At 50.3% G+C, this 19,838-nt stretch overlaps 1 protein-coding gene across 5 annotated transcripts in view; it reads right to left on the bottom strand.

Annotated features, from left to right (window-relative positions):
• LOC142256096 (tumor necrosis factor receptor superfamily member 27-like) overlaps nucleotides 1-19,838 on the bottom strand; it is a 145,222-nt gene that overhangs the window by 103,332 nt on the left and 22,052 nt on the right. For all 5 annotated transcript variants that reach the window (XM_075327618.1, XM_075327621.1, XM_075327620.1 and 2 more), the window contains exon 2: nucleotides 7,925-8,072. The gene's annotated coding sequence lies outside the window, so the exon portion shown is untranslated. The remainder of the gene's footprint in view (nucleotides 1-7,924; nucleotides 8,073-19,838) is intronic.

The following is a 19,838-nucleotide window of genomic DNA, read 5'->3' as shown; positions in this document are numbered from 1 at the left end:
GCCGCCTGAAGGACTCGCCTACCTAGGCTAGCCTCTGCCGAAGCATAGGCATGCACCTGATAGTGTTTTGTGAAGGTGTGCAGACTCGACCAGGTAGCCGCCTGACACACCTGCTGAGCCGTAGCCTGGTGCCGCAAAGCCCAGGACGCGCCTACGGCCCTGGTAGAATGGGCTTTAAGCCCTGAAGGAATCTGAAGCCCCGATGAACGGTAGGCTTCAAGAATCGGTTCCTTGATCCACCTAGCCAAGGTTGACTTGGAAGCCTGAGACCCCTTACGCTGGCCAGCGACAAGGACAAAGAGCGCATCCGAACGGCGCAGGGGCGCCGTGCGAGAAATGTAGATTCTGAGCGCTCTCACGAGGTCTAACAAGTGCAAATCCTTTTCACATTGGTGAACTGGATGAGGGCAAAAAGAAGGCAAGGAGATATCCTGATTGAGATGAAAAGGGGATACCACCTTGGGGAGAAATTCCGGGACCGGACGCAGGACCACCTTATCCTGGTGAAAGACCAGGAAGGGGACTTTGCATGACAGCGCTGCTAGCTCAGACACTCTCCTAAGTGAAGTGACTGCCACTAGGAAGGCCACTTTCTGTGAAAGGCGAGATAGAGAGATCTCCCGCATCGGCTTGAAAGGTGGCTTCTGGAGAGCCGTCAGCACCTTGTTAAGATCCCAGGGTTCTAGCGGACGCTTGTAAGGTGGGACTATGTGGCAAACTCCCTGCAGGAACGTGCGGACCTGCGAGAGTCTGGCTAGACGCTTTTGAAAAAACACTGAAAGCGCCGACACTTGTCCCTTGAGAGAGGCGAGAGACAAACCCTTGTCCAATCCTGATTGAAGAAAGGAAAGAAAAGTGGGCAATGCAAACGGCCAGGGAGCAAAACCCCTATCCGAGCACCAGGCTAAGAAGATCTTCCAAGTCCTGTGGTAGATCTTGGCGGACGTTGATTTCCTGGCCTGTCTCATGGTGGCAATGACATCTTGAGATAACCCTGATGACGCTAGGAGCCAAGACTCAATGGCCACACAGTCAGGTTGAGGGCCGCAGAATTCAGATGGAAAAATGGCCCTTGAGACAGCAAGTCTGGTCGGTCTGGGAGTGCCCACGGTTGCCCCACCGTGAGGTGCCACAGATCCGGGTACCACGACCTCCTCGGCCAGTCTGGAGCGACGAGGATGGCGCGGCTGCAGTCGGACCTGATCTTGCGTAACACTCTGGGCAGTAGTGCCAGAGGGGGAAATACATAAGGTAGTCGAAACTGCGACCAGTCCTGAACTAACGCATCTGCCGCCAGCGCCCTGTGATCCTGAGACCGTGCCATGAATGCCGGGACTTTGTTGTTGTGCCGAGACGCCATTAGATCGACGTCCGGCGTTCCCCAGCGGCAACAGATCTCTTGAAACACGTCCGGGTGAAGAGACCATTCCCCTGCGTCCATGCCCTGGCGACTGAGAAAGTCTGCTTCCCAGTTTTCTACGCCCGGGATGTGAACTGCGGAGATGGTGGAGGCTGTGGCTTCCGCCCACAGCAGAATCCGCCGAACTTCTTGGAATGCTTGACGACTGCGTGTTCCGCCCTGGTGGTTGATGTATGTGACCGCCGTGGCGTTGTTTGATTGTATTCGGATCTGTCTGCCCTCCAGCCACCGCTGGAACGCCTGTAGGGCTAGATACACTGCCCTTATCTCCAGAACATTGATCTGCAGGGAGGACTCCGTCGGAGTCCAGGTTCCCTGAGCCCTGTGGTGGAGGAAGACCGCTCCCCACCCTGACAGGCTCGCGTCTGTCGTGACCACAGCCCAGGATGGGGGCAGGAAGGATTTTCCCTTCGACAAAGAAGTGGGAAGAAGCCACCACTGAAGGGAGGTTTTGGCTGCTCTTGACAGGGAAACGTTCCTGTCGAGGGACGTCGACCTCTTGTCCCATTTGCGGAGAATGTCCCACTGAAGTGGACGCAGATGAAACTGCGCAAAGGGAACTGCTTCCATTGCTGCCACCATCTTCCCTAGGAAGTGCATAAGGCGTCTCAAAGAGTGTGACTGACCCCGAAGAAGAGATTGGACCCCTGTCTGTAGTGAACGCTGTTTGTCCAGCGGAAGCTTCACTATCGCTGACAGAGTATGATACTCCATCCCGAGGTAAGTCAGGGATTGGGTCGGTGTCAATTTTGACTTTGGGAAATTGATGATCCACCCGAACCTCTGGAGAGTCTCCAGGGCAATGGTCAGGCTGTGCTGGCAAGCCACCCAGGAGGGTGCCTTGACTAGGAGATCGTCTAAGTAAGGGATCACCGAGTGGCCCTGAGAGTGTAGGACCGCCACCACTGTTGCCATGATCTTGGTGAAGACCCGTGGGGCTGTCGCCAAGCCGAAAGGCAGTGCCACGAACTGAAGGTGTTCGTCCCCAATGGCGAAACGCAAGAAGCGTTGATGTTCGGGTGCGATCGGCACATGGAGATAAGCATCCTTGATGTCTATTGATGCTAGGAAGTCTCCTTGTGACATTGAGGCGATGACCGAGCGGAGAGATTCCATCCGAAACCTTCTGGTGCTGACATGCTTGTTGAGCAGTTTGAGGTCTAGAACGGGACGGAAAGATCCGTCCTTTTTTGGCACCACAAACAAGTTGGAGTAGAAGCCGTGACCATGTTCCTGAGGGGGAACGGGAATCACCACTCCTTCTGCCTTCAGAGCATTCACCGCCTGAAAAAGTGCAGCGGCTCGCTCTGGGGGCGGAGATGTTGTGAAGAAACGAGTTGGAGGACGAGAGCTGAACTCTATCCTGTAACCGTGAGACAGAATGTCTCTCACCCATCGGTCTTGGACATGTGGCCACCAGGCGTCGCAAAAGCGGGAGAGCCTGCCACCGACCGAGGATGCGGTTTGGGGAGGCCGAGAGTCATGAAGAGGCCGCCTTGGTGGCGGTGCCTCCGGCGGTCTTTTTAGGCCGTGACTTAGACCGCCATGCAGAAGGGTTCCTCTGGCCCTTCTCCGACCTGTTTGACGTGGAGGAATGTGACTTGGCCGAAGGCCGAAAGGACTGAAACCTCGATTGAAACTTTCGCTGTTGAGGTTTGTTTTGTTTAGACTGGGGTAAGGACGAGTCCTTTCCCTTGGATTGTTTAATAATTTCGTCCAATTGCTCGCCAAACAAACGGTCGCCAGAAAATGGCAAACCGGTTAAGAATTTCTTGGAGGCAGAGTCTGCCTTCCATTCACGTAGCCACATGGCTCTGCGGACTGCCACCGAATTGGCGGATGCTACCGCTGAACGGCTCACCGAGTCCAGGACGGCGTTCATGGCGTAGGACGAAAAAGCCGACGCCTGAGAAGTCAGAGACACAACCTGCGGAGTAGCGGTGCGTGTGACCGCAGTAATCTCAGACAGACAAGCTGAGATAGCTTGGAGCGCCCATACTGCCGCGAATGCCGGAGCAAAAGATGCTCCTATGGCTTCATAGATGGATTTCATCATGAGCTCTATCTGCCTGTCAGTGGCATCCTTGAGCGATGAGCCATCTGCCACTGAAACCACAGATCTGGCCGCCAGCCTAGAGACTGGAGGATCCACTTTTGGACACTGAGCCCAACCCTTCACTACTTCCGGGGGGAAGGGATAACGTGTGTCATTAAGGCGCTTAGTAAAACGCTTGTCCAGGTATGCTCTGTGCTTCTGGACAGCATCCCTGAAATTAGAGTGATCGAAAAAGGCACTCCGTGTACGTTTGGGAAAACGAAACTGGTGTTTCTCCTGCTGTGAAGCCGCCTCCTCTACAGTTGGAGTTGGAGGAGAAATTTCTAGCACCTGGTTGATGGACGCTATAAGGTCATTTACTATGGCGTCCCCTTCAGGTGTATGTAGATTGAGAGCACCGTCAGGGTCTGAGCCCTGAGCTGCGCCTTCCTCTTCATCCTCTAGAGAGTCCTCATGCTGAGACCCTGAGCAGCGTGATGAAGTGGAGGAGGGTCCCCAGCGAGCCCGCTTCACCGTCTGGGACTGCGGTCCGAGTCGGAGTCCTCACCGTGGGACCTATGTGTCACCTCAGGGGCAGATTGCTGCGCCAACTGAGGGGGACCTGGGGACGAAGAACGCACAGCGCCCTGCATCTGTGTTGTTGGTCTGGACTGCAAGGCTTCTAGTATCTTAGCAGACCATTTGTCCATAGACTGAGCCATGGACTGTGAAAGCGACTCAGACAGTTTGTCAGCCAAAACTGCAAACTCTGTCCCTGTCACCTGGACAGTGGGAACCGGTGTCTCTACCTGAGCCGGGGGTCCCACCAGTGCCTGAGGCTCCGGCTGAGTGAGTGTCACAGGGGCCGAGCATTGCACACAATGAGGGTAGGTGGAACCTGCAGGTAGCATAGCCGCACATGAGGTACAGGTTGCAAAAAAAGCCTGTGCCTTGGTACCCTTGCTCTTTGCGGACGACATGTTGTTGTCCTCCAAGAGATAAGTAAGGGATCACCGTGATCACTGAGGGATATATATAGCCTCAAGTTAACAGTACAGCCGAACCAGCAAATGTATACACAAAAGATATATATATATACAGTTCGGCACTCTGGGGGGTCCAGCACCGGCAGACCGGTGTGGCTACCAACCGCTCTGTGTGGCCACCAGATTCCCTGCCCCAGGTCTCCCTCAGCTGCAGCCAGAAGTTCTCCACCGCAGAATGTGCTGAAAAAATGGCTGACGGCGTTCTCAGAGGAGGAGGGAGGCGTGGGCGTAGTCACAAAAGTGCGGGAATCTGGTGCCCCAGCGTGAGTAGTGAGGGGGGCGGAGGACAGCTCAGTGTACTCCAGCCCTCACTGTCGGCGTCATACCGACCGTCCCGCCCTTTTGCCTGACTGGCAGGCCTGGGGGCAGGAGAATACTATACTAGGCCGCAAAAGCCGGGGACTAAAGTTAAAACCGCGGCCGGCCAGCAGTGCACGGTCGGCGCGGTAGTCCCGGACCCATACCCATGCCGCAGTCGCTGCAGCGTCTGGGCCCAAGGTGCTTTATGCGCCGTCTCAACGGGGACACAGAGTACCTGTGGATGCAGGGCCATGTCCCTGACGATACTCCGTCTCCTGTCCGGCAGATTCCCCCAGGGGCTGCTGAGGGAGACCGGTCCCAGTGTCTGGATGACCGGATAGGATCCCACTTCCCCAGAGCCCCTAAGGGATGGGGAAGGAAAGCGGCATGTGGCTCCAGCCTGTGTACCCGCAATGGGTACCTCAACCTTAACAACACCGCCGACCTGAGTGGGGTGAGAAGGGAGCATGCCGGGGGCCCCATAGGGGCCCTCTTTTCTTCCATCAGATAAAGTCAGCAGCTGCTGCTGACTAAAACGTGGAGCTTTCGTGAATGTGTGCCTCCTTCAACACAAAGCAAAAAACTGAGGGGCCCGTGATGCACGGGAGGGTGTATAGCAGAGGGGAGGGGTTACACTTTTTAAAGTGTAATTACTTTGTGTGGCCTCCAGAGGCAGAAGCTATACACCCAATTGTCTGGGTCTCCCAATGGAGCGACAAAGAAAAAAGAAAAAATCCATCAGAGAGATAGCAGACATGCTTGGAGTAGCAAAATCAACAGTCGGGTACATTCTGAGAAAAAAGGAATTGACTGGTGAGCTTGGGAACTCAAAAAGGCCTGGGCGTCCACGGATGACAACAGTGGTGGATGATCGCCGCATACTTTCTTTGGTGAAGAAGAACCCGTTCACAACATCAACTGAAGTCCAGAACACTCTCAGTGAAGTAGGTGTATCTGTCTCTAAGTCAACAGTAAAGAGAAGACTCCATGAAAGTAAATACAAAGGGTTCACATCTAGATGCAAACCATTCATCAATTCCAAAAATAGACAGGCTGAAAAACACCTCATGAAGCCAGCTCAGTTCTGGAAAAGTATCTATGGACAGATGAGACAAAGATCAACCTGTACCAGAATGATGGGAAGAAAAAAGTTTGGAGAAGAAAGGGAACGGCACATGATCCAAGGCACACCACATCCTCTGTAAAACATGGTGGAGGCAATGTGATGGCATGGGCATGCATGGCTTTCAATGGCACTGGGTCACTTGTGTTTATTGATGACATAACAGCAGACAAGAGTAGCCGGATGAATTCTGAAGTGTACAGGGATATACTTTCAGCCCACATTCAGCCAAATGCCGCAAAGTTGATCGGATGGCGCTTCATAGTACAGATGGACAATGACCCCAAGCATACAGCCAAAGCTACCCAGGAGTTCATGAGTGCAAAAAAGTGGAACATTCTGCAATGGCCAAGTCAATCACCAGATCTTAACCCAATTGAGCATGCATTTCACTTGCTCAAATCCAGACTTAAGACGGAAAGACCCACAAACAAGCAAGACCTGAAGGCTGCAGCTGTAAAGGCCTGGCAAAGCATTAAGAAGGAGGAAACCCAGCGTTTGGTGATGTCCATGGGTTCCAGACTTAAGGCAGTGATTGCCTCCAAAGGATTCGCAACAAAATATTGAAAATAAAAATATTTTGTTTGGGTTTGGTTTATTTGTCCAATTACTTTTGACCTCCTAAAATGTGGAGTGTTTGTAAAGAAATGTGTACAATTCCTACAATTTCTATCAGATATTATTGTTCAAACCTTCAAATTAAACGTTACAATCTGCACTTGAATTCTGCTGTAGAAGTTTCATTTCAAATCCAATGTGGTGGCATGCAGAGCCCAACTTGCGAAAATTGTGTCACTGTCCAAATATTTCTGGACCTAACTGTATACAGTATTCTAGAATGTTGTATATAAGTGTCCAGGCTGCACTGCGTAACATAAGAATAAACTTTTATTATAGACACCTGCAGGGCAGTCGGGTTCGATGGATGTCGCTGGTCTCGGTCCGGCGCTTTCTTTCTTCCTTCCATCGCTGTCCTCCTTCCCAACTCCATGTGGATGACACATACATACGTCATCCACACAGAGACCTAAATTATGCTCCTGCGCATGCGCTCTTCTCTCTGCCCTGCTGAGGGCAGAGCAAAGTAATATAATGTGCAGGTGCGGGGAAAGGTCAAAGATCACTTGCGCATGAGCACTACAATACTTTGATCAGTCTTCAGCAGGGCAGATATATGTGCACATGTGCAGGAGCGTAATTGAGGCCTCTGTGTGGATGATGTAGGACGCGTCATCCACACAGAGTGGAGAAGGAGGACGGGGATGGAAGGAAGAGAGGAGGCGCTGGACTGAGACCAGTGACGCCCATCGGACCTGACCGCCTCGCAGGTGAGTATAATAAAAGCTGTTTTTTTATGTTTTATAGAGCGGTCTGGGCACTTATAAAAAACATTCTAGAATATCGTACATATATAAGACCATGTTGGTGGTAGCCACAGTTTACAAGGGACAGATCTGGTGACAGGTTCCCTTTAATTGTACCTGTTCTCTCTGCCTTCTGGTCACCAGGCTAGTTCGGGACCTCTGTCAATCAATTACAATGTGTAGGGGGACTTATCCTAAGTCATGTGGCAAGGCTTGTTAGAGGGTTGATATTGACTTTTAGGAGTGCTATGTCCAATAGGTAGCTCTATAGTTTAACTCCATGTATTCTCTGAAGAGGCTATTTACAGATTTACATTCGCAGAGGGAGCACTGTATGGCTTATAGGTCTCCTTAAACCAGTTACCAATCTCGACAAGGAGGAATGTTCCCCCATAGAATATATACAACCGTGAACAACTATTGGTGGTATATATCAGTATAACAGTTAATACACAATGCTTGGCATTAATCTAGTTGATACATGGAAAACAGTTGGCATAATAATAAGCAATAATAGAATAGACACAGTAACTGTCAGAAATGGTACTATACATAATAGTGACAAATATTCATCAGGACAATATGCACAATATTCTTACACTAACAACACTATTACTAGTAACTAGCTATACTCACCCTACACACTGAAATAATGCACCATTCAGAACAGGTGGTAGTATTCAATCTTAAAGTGACACAGAAATTGTACAGGTAACATATCCTAATCCATGGCCTCTGGTTGCTGGTTCTCAATGTTCTGGAGTCACAACATTACAAGATTAGACTGTGGAAAGCCAAGAAAGAGGTGAAAGAATTGTAATGCATATGTTTTACAAGATTGTGTAGGCAATGGCGAAAAAGGCTGTATACTAATTTCACACTGCAAAAGGCTTTATAATCGTATTAATAAATATCTTGATATCTATGGCAAATTCTAAATAGTCTAGAAGAAATCACCAAAAATGATACTAAATACATGGTATACTGATGTTACTGCATAATAAACATTACTAGAGCATTACTGACAAAACACATTTCCTACTGGGAAAAAAAAATACCAATCTCAATTACAGACGTTCCCGAGCTGAAAAGATGAGAACTCTGTTCCGATCATTCTACCGATAGTACAGACGTTACACCCAAGGTTTATAGGTAATCCTAAATTATGCTGCTTCCCACTGTCAATGCCACCAGTACAGATAGCACATGATTTCCATTAAGGCTACTTTCACACATCAGTTTTTTGCCGTCAGGCACAATCTGGTGTGTGCCTGATGTGACGGATCCGTCGAAGATTGTAGCAAAAGTGATGTGATGGATTCAGTACAAAAATGGATCCGTCTTAGCATTTTTATTTTCTTTTTCCTATGCATTTTAAAGGTGCAACCCATCCTGGATGAGAGAGAGAGAAAGAGAGAGAGAGAGAGAGGGAGAGAGAGGGAGACCAGACGTGAATTTTACACAAGTTGTTGGCTTAGCCACAAACAAAAAATGGATCCGTCGCCTGATTTTGGCTTTTTACAGATGACGACGGATCTGGCGCCCATAGCCTTCCATTGTAAAAAAAAGACGTACGGCGCCGGATCCGTCTCCTTCTGTTTTTTCGGCTGGTCACAAAAAACGTTGCTTGGGACGGTCCTTCCGGTGACCGCACAGACAAATTTAGCCAGATCCGGCGCACGCCGTATGAAACGCGAGGCCATGTGGCACAATCCAGCGATAATACAAGTCTATGAGGAAAAAAACAGATCCGGCACCAGATCCGTTTTATCCGCAATTCGCCGGATTGTGCCTGATTGCTAAAAATGGATGTGTGAAAGAGGCCTAAGGCTGCTTTCCCACCTCCGGTTTTAGCAGAGCCGGCCAATCCGGCTCTAAAACCTATGCAACGGATGCGGCGACAAAACCGCATCCTTTGCATAAGTTTTTTACACGCGGCCTGTCCGATTTTTGACGCTTGCGGCAGGCTACTGAGCATGCAGTGGAAAAAAAACGCATGCAGAGGCCGGATGCGGTGTTTGCCGCAGGACGCCGCATGCGGCGTCTATAGGCATGCATTGCAAATCGCGCCGCATCGGTCGGATGCGTCGCGATGCGTTTTTTTTTTGCCGGACAAAAAAAACTGCCAGGCAATGTTCCATCTCGCCGCCGCATCGGCTAAATCTGCCGCATGCGGCAAAAACCGGACGGAACGCAAGCCCATGCGACACAATACGGCACTAATGTAAGTCTATGCAAAAAAAAACGCAACCGCCGGCCAAAAAACGGTTGCATTTTTTCTGCAAAGTGCCGGATTGTGCAGCACAGGAAAAACCGGATGTGTGAAAGCAGCCTAAAATGTACGGTATGTAATCAACAATCTTCTTTCAGTTACACCTGTAATGTGTGATTCCACCAGCTACCAGGGTACATCAGTGTGCTAAGACTGATATTGCCTTGAGCCAAGCTGAATAGGATATACTGGAGTATGAGCCTGGAGTAGTCACCTACCACTAAGGATATGCAAACTTACAGGCTCCTATGCATATACCAATTTTTTTATAAACCCAGGTCCATAATTTATTACCAAAAATATTCAGACACAGGTGATATATTACATTTTCTATATTACGTTTTCTTGTAGCTTTCACACTTTTATACAGTTAAATCTGCTGAGAAATTCTATTATTATTGAAACATTAATTATATATAACAAGATTCACAGAATGACCAAATATTTTTTCTACTATATGTGAATGCAGCTGGGACCGAAAATTATTTGAAAGGGAACAACCCCTTCAATTTCTCATTTACTTTGCAGAGATATTACCTTGTAAAGTGTACGTTATTATTTATGATAAATCTAAGGAGACGTTACCAGAATTTCCTCTCTGGAGACGTGTTTTTTTCCCGGCATGACCCTGACTTATCATAAGTAGGGGTGAGCGAATCCGAACTGTAAAAGCTTGGTGTCTGTACCGAACACCATGTGTCAGGTGCTAAACACGGAACACAGACTTTTGCCTGTATGTCTGTTTCCTGTTCGGGTTTGTCAGCCGAATAAAGCTTGTTAAAAAGTTGCAGAGCAGCCAATCAGTAAGCTCTTAAGAGAGCTTTACACGCTGCGACATCGCTAGCAATGTCGCTAGCGTTCGCACCCGCCCTTGTCGTTTGTGCGCCACGGGCAAATCGCTGCCCGTGGCGTACAAAATCGCTACTACCCATCACACATACCTTCCTAACGACGTCGCTGTGGCCGGCGAACAGCCTCTTTTCTAAGGGGGCGGTTCTTGCGGCGTCACAGCGACGTCACACATCAGGCGTCTAATAGAAGCGGAGGGGCGGAGAGCAGCCACATGAAAGTCACGCCCACCTTGTTGCCGGAGGACCCAGGTACGGTGTTGTTCGTTGTTCCTGCGGTGTCACACGTAGCGATGTGTGCTGCCTCAGGAACGACAAACAATCTGCATCCAAAATCAGCAACGATATTTGGGAAATGGACGACATGTCAGCAATCAACGATTTGGTGAGTATTTTGCATCGTTAGCAGTCGCTCGTATGTGTCACACGCAACGACGTCGTGCGTCATGAATTCCGTGACCCTAACATCTCGTTAGCGATGTCGTTGCATGTAAAGCGGCCTTTAGGCTCTGGTATTGGCAAGTATTGGCATGGCTGTGATTGGCCGGCACACCCCGTGATCGTCCTGTATGAAGGCCAGTTACACGAGTCAATACATGCTGTTGTGCCTGAAGAACGACTCTCGAGTTGCAAGGATTTTGACCAGTGGTGATTACTGGGTGGCAACTGCTTGACCAACTCTACAAAAACCACATACCAGCGCTACTTTTGCCACTGGAGCGGGATAAAAAAAATGCATGAATATAAGAGCAAGCTGTGTAATGCTGTACTTATGGCATTGTCACCAGACATGTCATGGGTTCGTTAGAACAAGGCGGCGTAGGAGAAGGAGGAAGAAGTTAATAACATAGTGGTTGCACAAACTACACCTCCAGAGGGAGGGTCATCATGTCCACAATTTGGCAATAATTCAAGTGCAGCCATCCACACCATCGAGGAACACCATCTGCTACAGTACGTGTTTCCAAGTGTAAGAATAAAGGCAAAAAGAAGGGAATTTTGTTACTTACCGTAAATTCCTTTTCTTCTAGCTCCAATTGGGAGACCCAGACGATTGGGTGTATAGCTACTGCCTCCGGAGGCCACACAAAGCATTACACTAAAAAGTGTAAGGCCCCTCCCCTTCTGGCTATACACCCCCGTGGGATCACGGGCTGCTCAGTTTTAGTGCAAAAGCAAGAAGGAGGAAAGCCAATAACTGGTTAAACAAATTCAATCCGAAGGAACATCGGAGAACTGAAACCATTCAACATGAACAACATGTGTACCCGAACAAACCAAAAATCCCGAAGGAAACAGGGGCGGGTGCTGGGTCTCCCAATTGGAGCTAGAAGAAAAGGAATTTACGGTAAGTAACAAAATTCCCTTCTTCTTCGGCGCTCCATTGGGAGACCCAGACGATTGGGACGTCCAAAAGCAGTCCCTGGGTGGGTAAATGAATACCTCAAGATTGGACTGTAAAAACAGCCCTTCCCTACATGGAGGCAACCGCCGCCTGCAGGACTCATCTACTTAGGCTGGCATCCGCCTAAGCGTAGGCATGCACCTGAAAATGCTCGGTGAAGGTGTGCAGACTCGACCAGGTAGCCGCCTGGCACACCTGCTGAGCCGTAGCCTGGTGCCGTAATGCCCAGGACGCACCCACGGCTCTGGTAGAATGGGCCTTCAGCCCTGATGGAACCGGAAGCCCAGTAGAACGGTAGGCTTCAAGGATTGGTTCCTTGATCCATCAAGCCAGGGTGGATTTTGCAGCCTGCGACCCCTTGCGCTGACCAGTGACAAGGACAAAGAGTGCATCCGAGCGGCGCAGGGACGCCGTGCGGGAAATGTAGATTCTGGGTGCTCTACACCAGATCCAACAAAGCCATTACATATCGATGAAATGGATAAGGATAAAAGGAAGGTAAGGAGATATCCTGATTGTGATGAAAAGGGGATACCACCTTAGGGAGAAACTCTGGGATCGGGCGCAGCACTACCTTGTCTTGGTGAACACCAGGAAGGGAGCTTCGGATGACCGCGCTGCTAGTTCGGACACTCTCCGAAGAGACGTGACCCTGTCCCTGACGATACTCAGCTCCATATCCAGCAGGTTCTCTGGGTCTGTGGATGGAGCCCGGTCTCAGTGCCTGGAGACCTGTAAGATCCCACTTCACCCAGAGCCCTGAGGGGGGATGGGGAAGGAAAACAGCATGTGGGCTCCAGCCTCCGTACCCGCAATGGGTACCTCAACCTTAACAAACACCCGACAAAAGTGGGGTGAGAAGGGAGCATGCTGGGGGCTCCATTTGGGCCCACTTTTCTTCCAACCGACATAGTCAGCAGCTGCTGCTGACTAAAAACAGTGGAGCTATGCGTGGATGTCTGACCTCCTTCGCACAAAGCTTGAAAACTGAGCAGCCCGTGATCCCACGGGGGGTGTATAGCCAGAAGGGGAGGGGCCTTACACTTTTTAGTGTAATGCTTTGTGTGGCCTCCGGAGGCAGTAGCTATACACCCAATCGTCTGGGTCTCCCAATGGAGCGCCGAAGAAAAATAGTTTTCACAACTTCTCACCAGGATCTGTGGCCTTAATTTTTGATAACAACTACCTTTCGCCACTTGTGATCAGGATACAGTATGTGACTCACTTTGCCTGCAAAGAATGCGGCCCTCCTAATTTTTTTTTTCTATGTGCGGTCCATACACCCAGCTGAGTTTGAGACCCCTGCTTTAGACCCAAATTTTGCATTTTCACAAAGGTAACAAGAGAAAATGCACCATACAATTTCTCCTGAGTATATTGATACCCCACATGTGATGGAAACCTACTGGTTGGGCGCACAGCAGGGCTCAGAAAGGAAGAAGCGCCATTTGACTTCTTGAATGCAAAATTAGCTGGAACCCTTACTGGACGCCATGTGGAGTTTGGAGACGTCCTGAGGTGCTTAAACAGCGGAGCTACCCCACTAGTGACCCTATTTTGGAAACTAGACACGTCAAGGAATTTATATAGATGTTTCGTGAGCATCTTGAACCCCCAGGGGCTTCACAGAATTCTGTAACGTTGAGCCGTGAAAATTAAAAAAATACATTTTTACCACAAAATTGTTGCTTCAACCAGATAGCTTTTCTTCACAAAAGTAGCATGAGAAAATGCACGATACAATTTGTTGTACAATTTCTCCTGAGTAAGTTGATATGTCACATGTGGTGTAAATCTACTGTTTTGGCACACGTCAGGGCTTGGAGAGAAACAGCGTCGTTTGACTTTTTGAATGAAAAATTAGCTGGAATCTTTACCAGACGCCATGTTGCATTTGGAGAGCCCCTGAGGTGCCTAAATAGTGGAGCTCCGCCACAAGTGACCCCCGTTTGGAAACTACAACCCTCAAGGAATTTATGTATATTATTGGTGAGCACCTTGAAGCCCCGGGTGCTTCACAGAATTTTGCAATGTTGAGCTATGAAAAAAAAATAAATACATTTTTACCACGAACTTGTTACTTCAACCAGATAGCTTTTTTTATCACAAGGATAACAGGAGAAAATGCCCCATACACTTTATTGTGCAATTTGTCCTGAGTACACTCATACCTCAAATGTGGTAGAAATCTACTGTTTGGGTGCACAGTAGGGCTTGGAAGGGAAGAGTGCCATTTGGATTTTTGAATGCAAAATTAGCTGGAATCATTAGCAGACATCATGTCACGTTTAGAGAGCCCCTGATGTACCTAAACTGCGGAGCTCCCCCACAAGTGACCTCATTTTGGAAACTAGATCCCTCAGGAAATATATCTAGATGTTTAGTAAGCACCTTGAATCCGTAGGTGCTTTACAGAATTTTAAAACGTTGAACTATGAAAATTAAAAAATACATTTTTACCTCAAAAATGTTGCTATAACGGTATAGTTTTCATTTTCACAGGGGAAACGACAAAAAGTAGATTTTGGGTACTCACCGTAAAATCTCTTTCTCGGAGCCTTCATTGGGGGACACAGGAAACCATGGGTGTATGCTGCTGGGACTAGGAGGTGACACTATGCAAATAAGAAAAGTTGGCTCCTCCCACGCAGTATACACCCACTGACCGGAGCTGAGGAGATCAGTTTGTGTAAAAGCAGTACGAGGAGAAGCTTGAAAACTATAACATTCCGGATCCATTGAAGACTTAGAAAAGGGCGGGTGCTGTGTCCCCCAATTGAAAGCTCCGAAAAAGAGATTTTACGGTGAGTACCCAAAATCTACTTTTCTCTATCGCTTCATTGGGGGACACAGGAAACCATGGGACGTCCTAAAGCAGTCCCCAAGGGTGGGAAGAGAAAAACCCGAAGACAGGGTTAGCAGAGACGGGATTCTGTGACCAGAACCTGGCCCTAGACACCGTAAGGAATACCTACCAGGCAGGAGCCGAGGTAGGGGGAAAGAGTTAAGAGTACTAGGGATTACTTAGATCTAGTATAAACCGCATGTGCGGGGAATAGGATGCTCAGGGGAAAAGTTGCATCCTCTGAAATCTGCACCTAGGAATCTAAGACGATTGATAGCAATAGGTCAAGACGGGAGAGACCTGACTCTAGTGGTACATTTGAGAATGGAAGAAAAAGAGGGGGAGCTAAGGCACCTGGTAGAGATAGGTGTCAGGTAAGCGGAGGCTCACCGAGCCTTGGACCTTTACTGCCGTAAAATGAAGAAAAAGTAACACCAACTGCCTGAAAGTGTGCAGGTGAGTTGGGCTGAGAGAAGAGACGAGTTACTCGAGGGGAGAGTAAGGGAACTCCGCCATAGGGGGACCTGACCTGTTGATTCTACAGAACCGAGGGAAGTGAGCTAACCCTAGAGGACGGAACAGCCTGCAGACGGGGAAAAAATACATGAGATAATTCCCCTATGTAAAGGAGTGCAGAAAGAACCTGCAAGGACCAGAGACAAAAGGAGAAGGTTAAGGAGCCAAGGGAAATCCAATAACCAACTACCACTTTCGTATGACAGACAGTAGAAGAGAATCCGGGCATCTACGATGGTGTGACTGGGGGAACTCGAACTCCGGATTCGGGTACTAGATGACTACGGAAGAGAAATACAGGAAGGAGGACCCCCTATGAGGGGGTGCTCCTACGACTGAAAATAGGCACAGACCTGGGATGTACAACCTGGGATGGGAAAAAGAAAAAACCCGTTCCAAGAGGTTCGTAAGGAAAGGCTTGGACTATGACACTGGCCTAAGCACTAGCCGACTAGAGGGGAGACGTCTATCCTGGGAAGGAGACAAGGAAAACGGAAGAGTGACGTGAAAAACGCGTTATCACATCGCGACCAGAAGAGACCACGAAGGAGAAAAAATGGCCGAAAATAGGTGAGGATAAATGGTCTGGCACAGACTTCGAAGAGACCTAGCACATCTCCGCGAGCCATCTAGGATGGCAACAAGAGAGGAAAGGGGAGGCAGACCTCTCTTGGCCTGAAAATGAAGCAGGTCCTGTCTAGGTGTTAGCGTAGAACTGGCAGAACAGATGGGGACTACTCGCCGTAGCGTTGAGTGCTCAGGTGGAAAGTGAAGAATTCCGTCGCGGAAAATGGTCAGAAGACTATGCTTAGAACCTACAGCTGGTCCGGAAATGCTAGCCCAGTGACTGGGCTGTCAGGATACCAGAAGTCCGTTGGTGAAACTGGTCCTCCGTGGAATCGATACTTGCTACACGATCCTGTGTCTGGTTCATAACTTCATCTGTTATCTGTGAAGGGATTGAGAACGTGTGAACTCCATCTGGAAGAGAGAGAATGTAAGCAATGACCTATGGAGTTAAACATATGCAGTACCTGGCCGGAACCCGAGTAAAGGGCGCGGCTAAAGCTGGTCTAGGCCAAACAATGGTCGGATACTAGAAGTACTGTGAACCACCCGAGGAGGGTGGCAGGAAGTAAAGCAGACAACATACCGGTTGGCGGACAGAGCCGTATCCTGCTTACCTAGTCTGAGAAGCAAAATGACTGCTGCCTCAAGAATGGCGTAGTCAACCTACTGTCAGAGAAAAAACCTTACCTCGTGGTTACCGTAGATGATGTGGTTACCATAGATGACTGGTGTGAGGTAGGAGGAGGTCCCGGGTCACCGGGGAGCGACTAATGAGAGTTTCCGCTGTGCGGAGTCATGGGGTCCGTGGCTGCTGCGGGGAATGAATCACACGACCCTCCAGTCGGACGGTCGCGTGCTACCTTACCTCAAGATCCTGTCACATGTATGGTGTGAGGTAGGAGATGGCTGCCGATCGCTACTGTTAACCCGGATGAGTGGTTGGAAGTAGGGGAATACCTCGGGTCACTGGGAGGCAACCTAATGACAGTTGCTGCCGTGCCGAGCTAGGGGTCCATGGAGACCACAGTCCTCGCTTCAGTCGAAGAGGAAGGAGATACCTGACCCGTCAGGTGAGGTAGTACATTTGACTCGCTGGGCCGTGAGCAGGGCAACACATACCTGTTATGGTAGCCAGCTTCTGGTCTGGAGAAACGCTAACCCCTTGGATAGCGGGCAGAATCGTCGACCCTGAATCCTGGCACTGCCTGCGACAACTGCTGGCGGGCCGCCTCATGGGGCAGTGTTGGATGGAGCTCTCGCCTAGGTCAAAGATGAGTGGAAAGGCTGAACAAGGCACTCAAGCCTGTTGCTGTATCCAGCTTCTGGTTCTGATAAGTGCTGACCCATAGGTAAGTGGGTAGGCTCCTCAAACCACTCTGACACTGTAGTAGACAGGGGCATATAGAAACGCTTCACACAATATAGAGGGTACGTTTTGGAAACACTAGCACACCGGATGGTAGGTAGGTGGATAGAGAAAACACTGGATAGTGGCTACTGGCACTCTGGGAGATGGGCCGACATATAGAGACACTGGCACACAAGCAAGTGGACAGGTCTATGGAACCTTCAATCTGGATGGTGGGCGGGCTGATAGAAAACCCTTTAGCACACTGAAATTGACAGGCGCAAGAAGAGACCTGACACCCTAAACAGTGGGAGGGTTCACACAACGCTGTTACAGTGGTGTAGACAGGTGCGTATAGAAACCCTGTTACACTGAGTAGTGTAAGGGCTTGTGATAACCCTGGTACACCAAAGTAAACAAATGTATTGTAGAAAACGCTGGCCCACTGAACAGCGGGCAGGATCCCCAAAGCACCTGTGTATGGGAGCACACAGGTCTGACGCGGACATTGGCACACTGGATAGTGGACAGGTACAGGGGAATGCTGGCACACAGGAGTAGGTCAGTGCCTAGAGAAACGCTGGCCCACTGAATAGAGGACAAGTACGAGGAAGACTAGCACACCAAAGAAGACTAGTACATAAAGAAACACTGGCACACTGGTGTCACCTGCACACAGGTAAAGACTAGTGTAGAGACAAAGCACCTGCGCACTGTAACAGACAGGTAGCACGCAGGGACACTGACACGTAGGATAGAGGACAGGTACCTGGAAACACAGGGCGTAAACATGGAACACACTGGAAAAGCTGAACGGTGCACGGAGACACTGGAACGATCACGGAAAGGGTCATGTTATGGACCGCTGGGTAAACAACGTGTGTAGCGAGATATGAGCTTCTGACTGCTGGGTAGAGCGCCATGATCTATCCGTAACCTGACGGATAACCGGGCATAAGGACAATACTATGGGTAAGATCTAGAAAGCTGTAGTGATGTCCATAATTGGTGCCACAGGCGCATAATACCGCTGGACACATAGAATTAGTAATTAGTGCTACAGGCGTATAATACCTGGGAGACAGAATGGCAAACTGACAGTGAACGCCCAGAAATCAGGAGCACATCTGTGCTAGGTAGGAAGTGAGGAGAGTGTCTGAGTGTACATCACCAAGACAGGAGACAATAAAATTGTGCGACATACAGCTTCTTTACAAAGCAGTACCCTAGTGAATGGGCCTGCCCCCTCACAAACAGCACCATGGTGAACAGGCCAGCCTCCCCACGAACAGTACCACCGTGAATGGGCCTGCCCCTTCACGAACAGTACCATAGGAAATGGGCCAGCTTCCGTACAACTAGTACCACACTGAAAGGGCCTGCTTCATCACAAAAAGTATTACAGTGAATGAGACTGCGTGTTCGGGCAGAACAGTACCCTGGAGAATGAGCCCTGAGGGAGAGTTTGATGCCTGGTGAGCTCAAAGATGGCGCACTGAATGCTGCAGGGAAGCGCTGGCTGACACCGAGGTCAGGGAGCAGTGGACTAATCGCTGCCAGTGGGGTGCGCTGGGTCCAGCACTGCCTGCGGGTGAGCGCAGTGCCTGAAAACTGCGGCGGTGATGGCACAGATCGCCAGGGAAGAGGGGGTCGCAGTGTCGCTAAGAGCGCTTTGGAGCGGGCCTGGTGGCGGCGTAATCAGTGCTCACCCGGGACGGAGTCACAGGCGTGGCGGCGGCGTTGGGCTGCAGGTTCAACCTACCCGGGGGAGGAAAGGACCTCGCGGCGGCGGCAGCGCCGCTTACCCGGTGGGAAGGGCCGGTGGGGGCGCAGGGATGGCGCGCGCCGGAAATAGGCGCCAGGAAATGACGTCAGACACCAGAGGAGGACTGAGGCCGCACGAGGGAAAAAGGGGCGGGATATTTGAAAAGCCCGCGCGCGCGGACAGAATACCGGCTGGGGGCGGGCCTGGAGGGCGCGCAGACACTGAGGGGGCCGCAAAGCCGGGGGCTAAATTTTAAAGGTAGGCCGCCGCAGGGGACACCGGGCCGCAATGGAGCCGGGGGCTAAATTTTAACGGTAGGCCGTCGGGAGGGACGCTGAGTGGGAAACGCCACGGCAGGAGGGGGGGCGATCGGGGGAGCGCAGGGAGGCCGCGCAACAGGGAAGGGAGGCTACAGGGGGCCTGTGGTGGGAACTCTAAGGGAGAGATGGGACCCCCAGACCGAAATGGAGAAGGGGCTGAGACGGGATCCCTCCCCCCCCCTAACCCGGGACGGGGGAGTGCAGAGTACTTACCCTGAGGTCCCGGCTTGTCCTGAGGTGATCCTGGAGATCCTGGAAGGCGAGTGAAGACATATCGACGGTCGTCCCGGGGTAGTCAAGGGGAGACCGGAAGGGTACCTCTCCATCCTAGGTACGGTCTTCGTCATCCTACCCACAATCAGGCTGGGGAGCGAGAGAGTTTGGGGAGGGGGGGCAAGGACCATCCGCCTGTCCCTCTGTGCGGATGCCCCCCAAACCGCTTGAAAGTGTTAGGGGGGTAGGGTCCTGCCAGACAGACACGGAGGACAACGGAAGTGGCGGACGGACCCCACTTCTGTGCGACCGGTCTCTATGTGGGAGAGCAGGGTGAGCGATTACACCCTGTCGCCCGACGAGCTGTGTCTGAAAAACAAAGGAAAAAGATTAATAAAACACAACAATACAAACCTAAGGGGCTGAGAGCAGCCCCTGCATGTCTAAC

This window comes from Anomaloglossus baeobatrachus, chromosome 11 (genome assembly GCF_048569485.1).
Source record: "Anomaloglossus baeobatrachus isolate aAnoBae1 chromosome 11, aAnoBae1.hap1, whole genome shotgun sequence".
Lineage (NCBI taxonomy): Eukaryota > Metazoa > Chordata > Amphibia > Anura > Aromobatidae > Anomaloglossus > Anomaloglossus baeobatrachus.
Note: the sequence above shows the minus strand (reverse complement) of the source record. Positions and strands in the feature narration are given on the sequence as shown.